At 39.8% G+C, this 18,432-nt stretch overlaps 1 protein-coding gene across 1 annotated transcript in view; it reads right to left on the bottom strand.

The window, feature by feature from the left end:
* LOC148940057 (protocadherin-like wing polarity protein stan) overlaps positions 1-18,432 on the bottom strand; it is a 421,746-nt gene that overhangs the window by 384,716 nt on the left and 18,598 nt on the right. The gene's annotated exons all lie outside the window — the stretch shown is intronic.

Genomic DNA, 18,432 nt, shown 5'->3' with positions numbered 1-18,432 from the left:
ATTTGATCACATTGCGGTAATCCGATCAAACCACTTTTTCAGAAATTTTCCCCAACTTTTTAAAATTGCACATATTTGTTTATTTTAATTTACCGAAAAATTTACAACTTTTAGGGCGTTTATACTTCAATTTTTTTTCAAGTGGGTTAGCCTATATGCGGAAGCAAACAGATTATGTCTCGTTCATCTGCACAATTAAGCGACTGTTATTTTGTTCCAAATTTGCTAACCTGCACATTCGATTACCGGAAATGACACTTGAATTCTAGTGAAGAATGTCAGAAGGTGAAACCGACGCTTGAAAAGTTTTCTCAAGCTCGTTAAAGAACTCTCCCATGATCGAACTATTAATCAATCATCATAAGAGTGTCTTTGCACCTTCAAATATAGTCGCAGAGTCTACGAATAACTTAAGGTAAAGAAAAATATTGGGATTTTATTTCACATCCAAAAAGAAAAGATTAAGGAATTTTTAATAATTATGTGCTTGCTCTTAGAAATTTTTTTTACGAAAATAAAAAGCGATAACAAAACAAGGATTATCCTATGCTTGAGGGGGCGTTGCCCCGTCATATCCCCTCTTTAGTCTAATTTTTCATTCGTTTTTTTTTATTTTGTGTGTATAATTTCCTTGTTATCCTGTATATGTCCTCGAAGGCTTCAATAAACTTACATATCCTATGTATTATCCTTCGCATTTAGATTTCACTAATCCTTCCCTCTCGAGTTCTTCAATAACTCTTACTTGATTCAGTGCTAATTCCCGGCAGAGAATTTACGGCAGTAGTACGTGTTAAGAATCTAGAGTCTATAAACACAAACGAAAATCGATAAAACCTGCCTTTAGGTTACAAAGCGAGACATTAAATCTAAAATATTGAATTGGTTCTAAGGCAATAATGGGGTAGAAGCCAAATTCAGCATTAATACGCTTCTTCTTAAGAGTGCTTATTAAGGCGACAAGAGGAACTATTCTGATTTGATTTTACTACTGTTCCCGTGCCTAATCTTTTTACTAAAGTGGTCTTGAATTTTGTTTAATTAAGTCATTCCTGGTTTGAAAATTTACTTAAAAATAAAATACTATAAAAGGAAGATTAAAACTTAAGACGAGCATAAATTGGCTTACATTAACACGACAGGAATGAAAATCACCTTTCTGGGGAAGGTGTCGATCCTAAAAAAAGGTCCCGGCTAGATCTTTTTACTTGAAGTCACTGGATGAAAAAAAATGTGGATTCTAAAGTAATTTCCATATTTCGAGTTAGGCAGGGTTTCAAACCCAATATCCCTTGGAGCAATTAATTGCGAAAACAGGCGATAATTTAACGTTACTTTATCGCCTAAAAGGGATAGCAAGCGGTTTTAAAATGGTTTAAAATCATCTTGAAGGGTAATCCAACAGCCCTGGGTAATATAACTTTATCTGTGTTATCTACTGCCTAAATTTAGGATAAATTCTTCATGGTTGGAGTGATAGCTGCAACCTAGTAAAGAGCAAATCTCGGCCAAATGTAACCGAAATTGAAACGCACCTTTTTGAAACATGTCTATTGACAAAAAATTGCCATTTAACGCTGATTTATGAATGGTAACTACTATTTTGGTTAATCGCAATAGTAAAAATTTATTGTGAAAACACATTTATGGAAATTCCGAAAAAAGAGCATGAAACACTTCAAATATGGAGACAGATCAAAATGAAAAATATACAATTGAATCACATCGTCAAAAACCCTTTGCAAGAGAATTACAGCCCCCAGCTTGATCAACAAGGACTGGGTAAAGCATAGCATATATTAAATACATAACCTAACCAAACCTAGGTAATTTCCCCCATCCCCCCCTAAGCCCCAAAAAACAACAGTTTAAATATCGTATACGCAATAAAAACCATGCTATCATTGTATTACTCTATACCGGTTAGCACGTCAAAAACGGGTTTTTCGTGACTGGTTTCCTTGTAAAGGCCCATATAATGCAAGAGTACCGCCCACGAGTAATGCAAGAGAAACTTAATAACGCATTAAAAAAAATTGCATAATGAACAATTCAATTAAATTTAGTCTTGGAATAACAACTGTTATCCTTGTTTACTTTAACAGTAAAAGTTAATGACAAGAACTACTTTTCGAAAATTGCGAAAAAAAGCTTAAACCCTGATGCGTCCTTTTCTTTATTCTTTTTATTTTTCCCAGCCCTTGCAGGAAAGAAAAACACCTTTAGAAGCTTTCCGAAGAGCTTATTTAAACGCTAATGCTTGCGTCTATGTTCTTAGTAGAACATTATCTTGGCAACGCCATTGTAAGGTGGGATACTACTACTACTACTACTACTAACAAATCGCCGCAGCACCAAGCCGCCTGAGGCGGCCAACACAGCTACGCACCATCCTCCTCCGCCCCATCCATTCAAAGCTTCCCTTTTTACACCCTCCCACGAAGTTCCTATTTCCTTTAAATCTTTTTTTATGACGTTCTCCCACCCCAGGCGAGGATGTCCTGCATTCCGTTAAGCTCTAGACGGTTGGCCAAGAAGAACAATCTTCAGCAAACTCTCATCCTTCATCCGCGCACCGTGCCCTAACCACCTCGATCTTTCTTTCGTTATAGCCCTAGAAAGCGGTATTGAACCACATTTTTCGTATAGCCTATTGCTTGAAATACAGTCAGTCAGCCGGGTACCCAGAACAATCCTTAAGCAATTTCTCTGGAAAACATCTAGCAAATCTTCATCCGCTTTTCGGATCGTCCATGCTTCAGAGCCATATTTGACCGCTGTCATCACTGTAGCTTCTAATATTCTAATCTTGGTTTTCAGACTTGTCTTCAGTAGAATGCATCTATTGAATTGAAAAAGACGTATACACCTTTTCAAAGAGAGTGAGTATCCTCTCACATGGCCTTATACTTCTATGAAAGCTATAGGAATTACCATGCTATTTGCTTGAGGCCCTAGGACCATACTAATTGCTTGCCTTATGTTCCTTGGCACCTTTCCAGAGCATGTACTTATGGATTTGCATACTTTATGTTCCTTCCTGTGCTATTTCGGCACTTTACGTTCCTTGGCACCTTTCCAGAGCATGTACTTATGGATTCTAGCAGACTATGTTCCTTCCTGTGCTATTTGGAGAGATTACGTTCCTTGACACCTTTTCAGGGCATATACTTATGGATACCTTTCCAAGCAACATGATTAAACACGCTTTTGCAATCGGAATTGTTTGATTGATATTTGCAAAAAGGGATAAGGAATTCGCAAATTGGACTCTATGAATGATATTAATTAATGTTTGAATAATAGGAGTGTGATTGATTCTAATTAGTGATTGGATAATTTTTTAACATGAAATCTCTGAATAAAATATTTTTGAAGGGATGGGGTGATGGGAGCGAGGTGTCTTAGAGTACTTATAATGTTGTTATTTGGGGAGATTACGTTCCTTGGCACCTTTTCAGAGCATGTAATTGTGGATACCTTTCCATGCAACGTGATTAAACACGCTTTTACAATCGGAATTGTTTGATTGACATTTGCAAAAAGGGATAAGGAATTCGCACATTGGACTTTATGAACGATATTAATTAATGTTTGAATAATAAGAGTTTGATTGATTATAATTATGGATTGGATAATTTTTTAAAATGATATCTCTGAGTAAAATACTTTTGGAGGGATGGGGTGATGGGACCGAGGTGTCTTAGAGTACTTATAATGACATTATTTGGGGAGATTACGTTCCTTGGCACCTTTTCAGAGCATGTACTTGTGGATACCTTTCCAAGCAACGTGATTAAACACGCTTTTACAATTGGAATTGTTTGATTGACATTTGCAAAAAGGGATAAGGAATTCGCAAATTGGACTCTATGAACAATATTAATTAATGTTTGAATAATAGGAGTGTGATTGATTCTAATTAGTGATTGGATAATTTATCAACAAGAAATCTCTGAATAAAATATTTTTGAAGAGGTGGGAGCGAGTTGTGTTAGAGTACTTATAATGTTGCGATTTGGGGAGATTACCTTCCTTGGCACCTTTTCAGAGCATGTACTTGTGGTTACCTTTCCAAGCAACGTGATTAAACCCAATTTTACAATCGGAATTGTTTGATTGACATTTGCAAAAGGGGATAAGGAATTCGCAAATTGGACTCTATGAACGATATTAATTAATGTTTGAATAATAGGAGTGTGATTCATTCTAATTAGTGATTGGATAATTTTTTAACAAGAAATCTCTGAATAAAATATTTTTGGAGGGATGGGGTGATGGAAGTGGGGTGTCTTAGAGTACTTATAATGGTGCTATTTGCTTACTTTACGTTCCTTGGCACCTTTTCAGACCATGTACTTGTGGATACCTTTCCAAGCAACGTGATTAAACGCACTTTTACAATCGGAATTGTTTGATTGACATTTGCAAAAAGGGATAAGAAATTCGCAAATTGGACTCTATGAACATATTAATTAAGGTTTGAATAAATGGAGTGTGATTGATTCTAATAAGTGATTGGATAATTTTTTAACAAGAAATCTCTGAATAAAATATTTTTGGAGGGATGGGAGCGAGGTGTCTTAGAGTACTTATAATGGTGTTATTTGGAGAGATTACGTTCCTTGGCACCTTTTCAGAGCATGTACTTATGGATACCTTTCCAAGCAACGTGATTAAACACGCTTTTACAATCGGAATTGTTTGATTGACATTTGCAAAAAGGGATAAGGAATTCGCAAATTGGACTCTATGAACGATATTAATTAATGTTTGAATAATAGGAGTGTGATTGATTCTAATTAGTGATTGGATAATTTTTTAAAAAATCTTTTTCTGGTCTAACTAAAGGCATCTGTGTTTGTAATTACAGAAAGGGTCCTTTTTGGAAAAACAAGCTTCGCACGCTTGTGTTATCTCAGAGATTAATGTTACATGTGTTTGCGTAATTCAAGACACGTTGACAAAGAGTTTTTTTTTCAAATTAAACGAGAGATATTCTATTTTCACTTGTATTCCATGATTAAGAGAATTTTTTAATAGCATGGAAAAGAACGACTTTTGAATGCCTCGCTATTTAAGTTAAGAGGTGAAATCAAGACCAGAGGAATTTTTTATATTTTTCATTGGTCAGAGATGCAACAATGGTACACTTTTTTTAATAGCATGGAAAAGAACGACTATTGAATGCCTCGCTGTTTAAGTTAAGAGGTGAAATCAAGACCAGAGGAGTTTTTTAGATTTTCCATTGGTCAGAGATGCAATTATGGTACTGTTTTTTAATAGCATGGAAAAGAACGACTTTTGTATGCCTCGCTGCTTAAGTTAAAAGGTAAAATCAAGACCAAAGGAATTTTTGAGATTTTTCATTGGTCAGAGATGCAACAATGGTAAACTTTTTTATTTTAATGGAAAAGAACAACTATTGAATGCCTCGCTGTTTAAGTTAAGAGGTTAAACCAAGACCAGAGGAGTATTTGAGATTTTCCATTGGTCAGAGATGCAACAGTGTTACACTTTTTTATTAGCATGGAAAAGAACGACTATTGAATGCCTCGATGTTTAAGTTAAGATGTGAAACCAAGACCAGAGGAATTTTTTAGATTTTTCATAGGTCAGAGACGCAACAATGGTACTGTTTTTTAATAGCATGGAAAAGAACGACTATTGAGTGCCTCGCTGTTTAAGTTAAGAGGTGAAATCAAGACCAGAGGAATTTGTGAGATTCTTCATTGGTCAGAGATGCAATAATGGTAAACTTTTTTAATAGCATTGAAAAGAACGACTATTGAACACAGAGACAACACACATACAGAGACGACACACACATAGCGACGACACAAGCACAGAGACGACACACACACACGCAGATGACACACACAGAGACGAAACACACAAAGAGACAACACACGCACGGAGACGATACACACACAGAGACAACACACACACAGAGACGACACACACAAAGAGACGACACACGCACAGAGACGATACACACACACAGAGACCACACACACACACAGAGAAGACACACGCACAGAGAAGACACACACACACAGAGACGACACACACACAGAGAGATGACACACATACAGAGACGAAACACACATAGAGACGACAGACGCACAGAGACGATACACACACACAGAGACACAACACACAGAGAGACGAGACACACACACAGACACGACACACACACACAGAGAGAAGACACCCACACAGAGACGACACACACACAGAGACGTCATACGGACAGAGATGACACACACACAGAAACGAAACACACATAGAGACGACACACGCATAGAGACGAGACACACACAGAGACAACAAACACAGAGAGACGAGACACAAACACAGAAACGACAAACACACAAAGAGATTAAATACTCAAAGAGATGACACACACACAGATACGAAACACACATAGAGAAAACACACTCATAAGGGCGACACACACACAGATACGACCCAAACACAGAGTAGACACACACACACAGAGACGACACACACACAGAGACGACATGCTCAAAGTGACGGCTTAAACATAGAGACGACACACTCACAGAGACGACAAACACACAGAGACGACACACATAGAGAGACGACACACACACACACACACACAGACGACAAAAAAACAGAGACAACACACACAAAGAAACGACGACACACACACAGATACGAAACACACAAAGAGACGACACACGCACAGAGACGACACACACACAAAGCCAACTGACACACAGAGAGGAAAAACACACAGAGACGACACACACAAAGAGACGACTCACACACAGAGAGGACAAACACACAGAAACGACACACACACACAGAGAGACGACACACACATAGAGACAACAAATACACAGAGACGACACACACACAGAGACGAAACACACACAGAGACGACACAGACACAGAGGCGACACACACATAGAGACGACAAACATACAGAGAAGACACAAAAACAGACGACACATAGAGTCGTCTCAAAAACAGAGTCGTCCACATAGAGACGACACACACACACAAAGACAACAGACACAAAGACAACACACCCACAGAAACAACACACGGACAGAGACGACACACACACACAGACAACAAGCACAGAGACAATACGCACACAGAGAAAACACACACACAGATACGAAACACACATAGAGACGACACACGCATAGAGACAACACACACACAGAGACGACACCCACACAGAGACGACACACACACAGGGACGACACACACACACACAGAGACGACAAACATACAGAGACGAATTACTCAAAGTGACTACTTACACTTAGACACGGCACACGTACAAAGACAACACACACACGGAGACGACAAACATAGAGAGACGACACACACACAGAGAGACGACAAACACACAGAGACAACACACAAAGAGACGAAACACACACACAAATACGACAAACAAAAAGATATCACGCATGCACAAAGACGACAAACACACAGAGTCTACTAACACACATAGTGTACAAAATCACAGAACCATCATACAGAATCAGGCGATTGAAATACAGAGAAGAAAAACACACACAAACGATAAGCAGACTGACAGACGACGATACACGAATAGAGACAACAAAAACACATAGACAACACACACACACAGACGAAACACACACAGAGGCAACACATACACAGAGGCGACACACACATAGAGACGACAAACATACAGAGACGACAAAAAAACAGAGACGACACATTCACATAGAGACGACACACACACACAAAGACAGCAAACACGGAGACAACACACGCACGGAGACGACACACACACAAAGACAACAAGCACAGAGACAACACGCAAACAGAAACAACACACACACACACAGAGACGACACACACATAGCGACGACAGACGCACAGAGACGACACACACACAGATACAAAACACACATAGCGACGACACACGCACAGAAACGACACAAACACACAGAAATGAAACACTTACACAAATAAGACACACGCTCAGATAAGACACACACACACAGCAACGACAATCACACTGAGATGACACACACACAAAGATACTACACCCACAACGAGACGTCAAACGCAAACAGGCTATACACACACACAGAGAGACGAGACACACACACAGAAATGACAAACACACATAGAGACGACACACACACAGAGACGACACACACACACAGATACGAGACACACATAGAGACGACTCATGCACAGGGACGATACACACACAGAGACAACACACACACACAGAGACGACACACACATAGAGACGACACACACACACAGATAATACACACTCACAGAGACGACACACACACAGAGTGAAGGCACACACACACAGAGAAGACACACATACAGAGAAGACACACACATAGATAAGACAAATTCACAGAGACAATACAAACACAGAGAGACAATAGACAAACACACCGATACGACACACACACAGAGAGAAGACACACACAAAGAGACGACACACACACAGAGATGAGACACACATAGAGACGACACACCCATAGAGACGACACACACACACACAGACAAGACCCACACAGAGACGACACACACACACAGAGACGACACACACACAGAGACGAAACACTCAAAGTGACGACTTACACATAGCGACAAAACACACACAGAGACGACAAACAAACAGAGACGACACACATAGAGACGAGACACACACAGAGACGACAAACACACAGAGACAACACACACAAAGAGACGACACACACACAGATACGAAACACACAAAGAGACGACACACATACAGAGACGACAAATACAGTGAGACGACACAGACACAGAGACGACAAACATACAGAGAAGACACAAAAACAGAGACGACACATCCACATAGAGACGACACACACACACAAAGACAACAAACACAGAGACAACACACGCACAGAGACGACACACACACAGCGACGACACACACACACAGAGAGAAGACACACGCACAGAGATGACACACACACACAGAAACGACACATACACAGAGATGACACACATATACAGAGACGAAACACCCATAGAGACGTCACACGCACAGAGATAATACACACACAGAGACAACACACACAGAGAGACGAGACACACAAACAGAAGATAAAAACACACATACAGACGACGAACACACAGAGATGACACACACACAGATACGACACACTTATAGAGAAGACACACGCATAGATACAACACACACACACAGAGACAACACCCACACAAAGACGACACACAAACAGAGAGACGACACACTCAAAGTGACGACTTACACATAGAGACAATAAACACACAGAGACGACAAACACATGGAGACGACAAACATAGAGAGACGACACACACACACACACACAGAGATGACAAACACACAGAGACGACACACACACAGAGACGACACACGCAGATAAGAAACATACAAAGAGACGACACACGCACAAAGACGACACACACATAGAGCCAACTCACACACAGAGAGGACAAACACACCGAGACGAAAGACACAAAGAGATGACTCACACACAGAGGGGACAAACACACAGAAACGACACACACACACACACACACACACAGAGACGACACACACACATAGAGACAACACAGACACAGAGACGACACCACTCACAGAGACTGGCACGCCACTCTAAGCGAACCTAGATCAACCCAACTTTTTGGATATCTCTCTCACTATGACTCTGTTTGTGTGTCGTGTCTGTGCGTGTGTCGTCTCTATGTGTGTGTCATCTCTGTTGGTGTGTCGTCTCTGTTTTTGTGTCTTCTCTGTATTTTTGTCGTCTCTGTGTGCGTGTGTCGCCTCTGTGTATGTGTCGTCTCTGTGTGTGTTTCGTCTCTGTGTGTGTGTTGTCTATGTGTCTGTGTCGTGTCTATGTGTGTGTGTCGTCTCTCTGTGTGTGTCTGTCGTTTCTGTGTGTTTGTCCTCTCTATGTGTGAGTCATCTCTGTTTGTCTTTCGTCTCTGTGTGTTTTTCGTCCCTGTGTATGAGTCGGCTCGATGTGTGTATTATCTTTGTGCGTTTGTCGTATGTTTTTGTGTTTCCTATCTATGTGTGTCGTCTCTTTGTGTGTGTTGCCTCTGTGAGTTTGTATTCTGTGTGTGTGTGTGTGTGTTGTCCCTCTATGTGTGTCGTCTCTGTGTGTTTGTCGTCTCTGTGCGTGTGTCGTCTCTATGTGTAAGTCGTTGCTTTGTGTGTGTCGTCTCTGTGTGTGTGTCGTCTCTGTGTGGGTGTCGTCTCTGTGTGTGTGTGTTGTCTCTATGCGTGTGTCTATGTGTGTGTTGTCTATATGTGTGTTTCGTATCTGTGTGTGTGTCGTCTCTGTGCGTGTGTCTTCTCTGTATGTTTGTCGTCTCTCTGTGTGTGTGTATGTGTGTCGCCTCTATGTATGTGTCGTCTGTGTGTGTTTCGTCTCTGTGTGTCTGTCGTCTCAGTGTCTGTGTTGTCTCTATGTGTGTGTCGTCTCTGTGTGTGTGTGTGTGTCGTTTCTGTGTGTTTGTCCTCTCTGTTTGTGAGTCGTCTCTTTGTGTCTGTTGTCTCTGTGTGTTTGTCCTCTCTGTGTGTGAGTGGAATCTGTGTGTATGTCGTCTCTGTACGTGTGTCGTCTCTTTGTGTGTTTCGTATCTGTGTGTGTGTCGTCTCTTTGTGTGTTTCGTATCTGTGTGTGTGTTGTCTCTGTGTTTTTGTCGTCTCTTTGTGTTTGTCGTCTCTGTTTATGTGTCGTCTCTCTATGTGTGTCGTCTCTGTGTGTGTGTCGTCTCTATGTGTAAGTCGTCACTTTGAGTGTGTCGTCTCTGTGTGTGTGTCGTCTCTGTGTGTGTCGTCTCTGTGTGGGTGTGGTCTGTGTGTGTGTGTTGTCTCTCTGAGTGTGTCGTCTCTATGTGTGTTTCGTCTCTGTGCGTGTGTCGTATCTGTGTGTGGGTCGTCTCTATGTGTGTTTGTCATTTCTATGTGTGTGTCTCGTCTCTCTGTGTGTGTGTATCGTCTCTGTGCGTTTGTCGTCTCTATGGATGTTTCGTCTCTGTATGTGTGTGTCATCTCTGTGTGTGTGTCGTCTCTGTGTGTGTGTCGTCTCTGTGCATGTGTCTTCTCTCTGTGTGTGTGTCGTCGCTATGTGTGTGTCGTCTCTGTGTGTGTGTTGTCTCTGTGTGTGTATATCGTCTCTGTGCCTGTTTCGTCTCTATTGGTGTATTGTCTCTGTGTGTGTGTGTCATCTCTGTGTGTGTGTCGTCTCTGTGTGTGTGTGTCGTCTCTGTGAGGATGTTATCTCTCTGTGTGTGTGTGTCGTGTCTGTGTGTTTTTCGTCGCTGTGTGTGTGCTGTCTGTGTGTGTGTGTCGTCTCTGTGCGTGTGTGTTCTCTCTTTGTCTTGTCATCTCTGTGTGTGTTTCGTCCCTGTGTGTTTTTCGTAGCTCTGAGTTTGTCTTCTGTGAGTCTTTGTGTTATGTCTCAGAGTGCGTGTTGTCTCTTTGCTTGTTGTCTTTGGGTGTGTGTCGTCTCTGTGCGTGTGTTGTCTCTGTGTTTGTTGTCTTTGTGTGTGTGTGTGTGTCATCTCTATGTGGGTGTGTCATCTCTGTGTGCGTGTCTTCTCTGTTTGTTGTCGTCTGTATGTGTGTGTCGCCTCTGTGTTTGTCTCATCTCTGTGTGTTTCGACTCTGTGTGTGTGTCGTCTCTGTGTCTGTGTCGTCTATGTGTGTGTGTCGTGTCTGAGTGTGTGTGTCGTTTCTGTGTGTTTTTCCTCTCTGTGTGTGAGTCGTCTCTTTGTGTCTGTCGTCTCTGTGTGTTTGTCCTCTCTGTGTGTGAGTCGACTCTGTGTGTCTGTCGTCTCTGTGCGTGTGTCGTCTCTTTGTGTGTTTCGTATCTGTGTGTGTGTCGTCTCTTGTGTGTGTTGTCTCTGTGTGTTTGTCGTCTCTCTGTGTGTGTGTCGTCTCTCTGTGTGTGTGGTCTCTGTGTGTTTGTCGTCTTTGTGCGTGTGCCGTCTCTATGTGTAAGTCGTCACTTTGGGTAAGTCGTCTCTGTGTGTGTGTCGTCTCTGTGTGTGTGCGTCGTCACTGTGTGTGTGTCGTCTCTGTGTGTGTGTCGTCTCTGTGTGTGTGTCGTCTCTATGCGTGGTTCGTATATGTGTGTGTAGTGTGTCTGTTGCGTGTTTTCTCTTTGCGTGGTGTCTGTGTGTGTGTGTCGTCTCTGTGCGTGTGTTGTGTCCGTGTTTGTAGTCTTTGTGTGTGAGTGTCGTCTCTCTGTGGGTGTGTAGTCTCTGTTTTTGTGTCTTCTCTGTATGTTTGTCGTCTCGATATGTGTGTTGCCTCTGTGTGTGTTTCGTCTCTGTGTGTGTGTCGTCTATGTGTGTGTGTTGTCTCTCTGTGTGTGTCGTCTCTGTGTGTGTGTGTGTCGTCTCTGTGTGTTTGTCTTCTCTGTGTGTGAGTCGTCTCTTTGTGTCTGTCGGCTCTGTGTGTGTGTCGCCTCTGTGCGTGTGTCGTCTCTTTGTGTGTTTCGTATCTGTCTGTGTGTGTCGTCTCTTTGTGTGTGTTGTCTCTGTGTGTTTGTCGTCTCTGTGTGTGTGTGTGTCGTCTCTCTATGTGTGTAGTCTCTGTGTGTTTATCAACTCTCTGAGTGTATCGTCTGTGTGTGTTAGTCGTCACTTTGAGTGTGTCGTCTCTGTGTGTGTGTCGTCTCTGTGTGTGTGTCGTGTCTGTGTTTGTGTCGTCTCTGTGTGGGTGTCGTCTCTGTGTGTGTGTTGTGTCTATGCATGTGGCGTCTCTATGTGTGTTTCGTATCTGTGTGTGTGTCATCTCTTTGTGTGTGTCGTCTCTATGTGTTTGTCGATTCTGTGTGTGTGTGGTGTCTCTGTGTGTGTGTTGTCTGTGTGTGTGTTTCGTGTCTGTGAGTGTGTCGTCTCTATGTTTGTGTCGTCTGTGTGTGTGTGTCATCTCTGTGTGTGTGTCGTCTCTGTGTATTTGTGTCGTCTCTGTGATTGTGTCTTCTTTGTGTGTGTGTGTGTAGTCTCTGTGAGTGTGTCGTCTCTATGTGTGTGTCGTCTCTGTGTGTGTGTTGTCTCTGTGTGTGTATCGTCTCTGTGCGTGTGTCGTCAATATGTGTGTTTCGTCTCTGTGTGTGTGTGTCGTCTCTGTGTGTGTGTGTGTGCGTGTGTCGTCTCTGTGTGTGTGTCGTCTCTTTGTGTGTGTCGTCTCTGTAAGTGTGTTGTCTCTGTATTCAATATTCGTTATTTTCCATTTTAATAAAAAAGTGTAACACTGCTTCATCTCTGACCAATAAAAAATCTAATACATTCGTCTCTTCTTAGTTTCACCTCTTAAATGAAACAGCATGGCCTTCAATAGTCTTTCTACTCAGTTCTATTGAAAAAGTTTAACATTGTTGCATCTCTGACCAATGGAAAATCTAAAAAATTCCTCTGGTCTTGATTTCACATCTTAACTTAAATAGCGAGGCATTAAATAGTCGTTCTTTTCCTTTCTATTAAAAAAGTGTACCATTGTTGCATCTCTGACCAATGAAAAATCTAAAAAAGTCCTCTGGTCTTTATTTCACCTCTTAACTTAGACAGCGAGGCATTCAATTGTCGTTCATTTTCATGGAATGAAGAAAGTGTACCATTGTTGCATCTCTGACCCTTGAAAAATCTCAAAAATTCCTCTGGTCTTGATTTTACCTCTTAACTTAAACAGCGTGACATTCAATTGTCGTTCTTTTCCATGCTATTAAAAAGTGTACCATTGTTGCATCTCTGACCAATGAAAAATCTAAAAAATTCCTCTGGTCTTGATTTCACTTCTTAACTTAAACAGCGAGGCATTCAAAATTCGTTCTTTTCCATGCTATTAAAAAAACAATAGCATTATTGCATCTCTGACCGATTAAAAATCTCAAAAACTCCTCTGGTTTGGTTTCACCTCTTAACTTAAACAGCGAGGCATTCAAAAGTCGTTCTTTTCCATGCTATTAAAAAAGTGTACCTTTGTTGCATCTCTCACTAATGAAAAATCTAAAAAATTCATCTGGTCTTGATTTCACCTTTTAATTTAAACAGCGAGGCATTCAATAGTCGTTCTATTCCATTCTATTAAAAAAGTGTACCATTGTTGCATCTCTGACCGATGAAAAATCTTAAAAAACTCCTCTGGTCTTCATTTCACCTATTAACTTAAACAGCGAGGCATTCAAAAGTCGTTCTTATCCATGCTATTAAAAAAGTTTACCATTGTTGCATCTCTGACCAATGAAAAATCTCAAAAACTCTTCTGGTCTTGGTTTCACCTCTTAACTTAAACAGCGAGGCATTCAAAAGTCGTTCTTTTCCATGCTATTAAAAAATCCTCTTAATCATGGAATACAATTGAAAATAGAAAATCTCTCGTTTAATTTGACAAGAAAACTCTTTGTCAACGTGTCTTGAATTACGCAAACACATGTAACATTAATCTCTGAGATAACACAAGCGTGCGAAGCTTGTTTTTCCACAAAGAACCCTTTCTGTAATTATAAACACAGATGCCTTTAGTTAGACCAGAAAAAGATTTTTTAAAAAATTACCCAATCACTAATTAGAATCAATCACACTCCTATTCTTCAAGCATTAATCAATATCGTTCATAGAGTCCAATTTGCGAATTCCTTATCCCTTTTTGCGAATGTCAATCAAACAATTCCGATTGTAAAAGCGTTTTTAATCATTTTGCTTGGAAAGGTATCCATAAGTACATGCTCAGAAAAGGTGCCAAGGAACGTAATCTCCCCAAATAACATCATTATAAGTACTCTAAGACACCTCGCTCCCATCCCTCCAAAAATAGTTTATTCAGAGATTTCTTGTTAAAAAATTATCCAATCACTAATTAGAATCAATCACACTCCTATTATTCAAACATTACTTAATATCGTTCATAGAGTCCAATTTGCGAATTCCTTATCCCTTTTTGCAAATGTCAGTCAAACAATTCCGATTGTAAAAGCGTGTTTAATCACGTTGCTTGGAAAGGTATCCACAAGTACATGCTCTGAAAAGGTGCCAAGGAACGTAATCTCCCCAAATAACATCATTATAAGTACTCTAAGACACCTCGCTCCCATCACCCCATCCCTCCAAAAATATTTTATTCAGAAATTTCTTGTTAAAACATTATCCAATCACTAATTAGAATCAATCACACTACTATTATTCAAACATTAATTAATATCGCTCATAGAGTCCAATTTGCGAATTCCTTATCCCCTTTTGCAAATGTCAATCAAACAATTCCGATTGTAAAAGCGTGTTTAATCACGTTGCTTGGAAAGGTATCCACAAGTACATGCTCTGAAAAGGTGCCAAGGAACGTAATCTCCCCAAATAACACCATTATAAGTACTCTATGACACCTCGCTCCCATCACCCCATCCCTCCAAAATATTTTATTCAGAGATTTCTTGTTAAAAATTACCCAATCCCTAATTAGAATCAATCACACTCCTATTCTTCAAGCATTAATCAATATCGTTCATAGAGTCCAATTTGCGAATTCCTTATCCCTTTTTGCAAATGTCAATCAAACAATTCCGATTGTAAAAGCGTGTTTAATCATGTTGCTTGGAAAGGTATCCATAAGTACATGCCTTGAAAAGGTGTCAAGGAACGTAATCTCCCCAAATAGCACAGGAAGGAAAATAGTCTGCTAGAATCCATAAGTACATGCTCTGGAAAGGTGCCAAGGAACGTAAAGTACCCAAATAGCACAGGAAGGAACATAAAGTATGCAAATCCATAAGTACATGCTCTGGAAAGGTGCCAAGGAAAAAAGGCAAGCAAATAGTATGGTCCTAGGGCCTCAAGCAAATAGCATGGTAATTCCTATAGCTTCCATAGAAGTATAAGGCCACGTGAGAGGATACTCACTCTCTTTGAAAAGGTGTATACGTCTTGTAGAATTCAACAGATGCATTCTACTGTCTTCCTATTCTTCCAGGCTTTTTTTAACTGTGAAAATACACCCTGAGCCTTGGCTATTCTATATTTAACATCTTCACTGCTCCCACCATCTCTACTAATAATACTACCAAGGTAAGTGAAGCTGCCCACCTGATCAATCTTTTCATTACCCAGCGTCACCTTTTCATCTTCACTTATTCCTAGCTTTAGTGACTTAGTCTTCCTAACATTAATTTTCAAACCAATTCTAGCACCCTGAACTCGCAAAACCTCTAAAACTTCATTCATTTTGCTCTACACTTTCATCTAGGATGCTTAAATCATCAGCATAATCCAAGTCCAGGAGACTTTTTCCTCCCCATTTGATTCCGTGATCTCCCATTGCCTTTCCTGTGCTCCTTAAAACAATGTCCATCAAAATAAACCATACAATGGGGGATAGAACACAACCCGGCTAAACTCCTGATTTGATACAAAACCAGCTGCTAACCTCGTTTCCTACCTTAACCGCAGCAGTGTTATTCTCGTACATAACACTAATCACTTTAATGTATTTTTCTGGTATACCATACAAGGATAAAACCTTTATTAAAGCTCTTTGATTCAACAGAATCAAACGCTTGCTCATAATCTATAAAACTGAGGACCAAAGGTGTTTGAAAACTCAGGCACTTCTCAATTATTAGCCTAAGAGTGAAAATTTGGTCGACACATCCTCTACCTTTTCTAAAACCGTGCTGTTCTTCTCTTAAAACTTTGTCTACGACAACTCTCAGTCTAAAAAGTATCATATTACTAAGTAATTTACTACCTACAGAGACCAAACTAATGCCTCGATAATTACCACACTGACTTTTATCAACTTCCTTATAAAGTGGCTTAATTAAGGTTTTCCTAAAATCGTTAGGTACTTCCCTTTTTTCAAAAATCATATTCATAATCTTCAGTAACTTATTTCTAACCTCAGAGCCAACATATTTAAGAAACTCATTTACCACCCTATCAGCACCTGGAGCCTTATTATTCTTTAACCCTTTTAGTACTGTCGCTAATTCCTCCTCACAAAACAAATCTTCCTTCACATCCAAGGTATCACAAACTTTTTCATTTTCCTCTATATATTTTCCTGCATCTCTATCTTGGTTAAGCAAATTCTCAAAATGTTCGGCCCACATCTCTTTAGTTTTTTCCTTATCGCTATTACGTATTTAATACCTGCTATGCTTTACCCCCCCCCCCCCAAATTTGCAAATATATAGCCCAAATTTGTTTATAAACTATTATATATTCATCCTATTTCATTTTATTTTATTAGCATTAACAAAAATTGACTTTTTAAAAAGGCCCGTATATTGCCCAAGTACCAACAATTATCTATAAATATCGAAATTCAAGAAGCAAAAATAACGATAATAAACTTTCTTATGAAAAGTTCAATTCTATGCAGCAATGCGGCAAAAAATGTAATGATAATATAAATTCTTGTAAATTATATTAACTATACATCAAAAGCTTTTTTGATGTCCTTTAGTTTTCCAAAATCTCTTTACATTTGATATTGGACAATATTTCATAAACACAGTATTTGAACGTTGTATCTCCTACTTCTCAAAGATATTAACGATAATATACCCCTAGGGCTCTATATCGGACAAAATTGTCCATTGTTTGGTGGGAAGACTTAAGAGATGTGCGAAGTAAAACCCATGTTTAACGCTCTGTTTTAAAAAAACATTTACCAACGTCTTTTGTTTCTTTACCTAAGTTAGACAAAGTCTTACTGGAAGGCATTATGTATATTTTTGAACCCTAAAAACGAACGAAAACTAATTTTACAGAGATATAGTTTTCCTGATGGACGCAAAGAGCGAACTCAAAATTTGAATGAACACAGATTTTTCCTCCACATTTGGGATTTTTAGAGAATTAAATTCGTATGCTAAAATTTATTGATCTCAAGGACAGTGCATGACTATTGAGAGACGTATAAATTAGTCTCTTATTTTCTGCAGGCTACTTGAAGAATTTTCTGGTCCTGACCTTACTTTGGTGTGGATGTTTTATGTTTTCCGCAGATAACTAGTTTTTCAGAAATCTACAAATAAAGGAAAAGTTCAGGCAAGTTGATTTGAACCAGCTTTGCAGATACATGTTGCATAAACCGCAAAGCAATATTTTTTCTTCTTTTTAAGTTTCAACTAAGCTTTTTAATTCAATCAGGAATACTTTGTTCTTGCAAAGTTTTCATTATGCCCAAATGAATGCACAATCAAAATGTATTATTGACATTAAATGACGTTTTTTTGTTTTTTTTCTTCTTCTTCTTGTTACATGCTGCGATAGGGCCAAATGGAGGTTCCCGGGAAAGGTACGCTTCGCAAACCTATAGAAGTTGGAGAAGTTGTGTTACCCCCAATTCTAGATAATTGGTGTTTTAAGTGGCTGATTTTTTAGGAAAATTTTATTCGCGATGGGAAAAAACTTGTC

The sequence above is a fragment of the Artemia sp. Qi Xiang Cuo genome, chromosome 20 (assembly GCF_049724085.1).
Source record: "Artemia sp. Qi Xiang Cuo chromosome 20, ASM4972408v1, whole genome shotgun sequence".
NCBI lineage: Eukaryota > Metazoa > Arthropoda > Branchiopoda > Anostraca > Artemiidae > Artemia > Artemia sp. Qi Xiang Cuo.
Note: the sequence above shows the minus strand (reverse complement) of the source record. Positions and strands in the feature narration are given on the sequence as shown.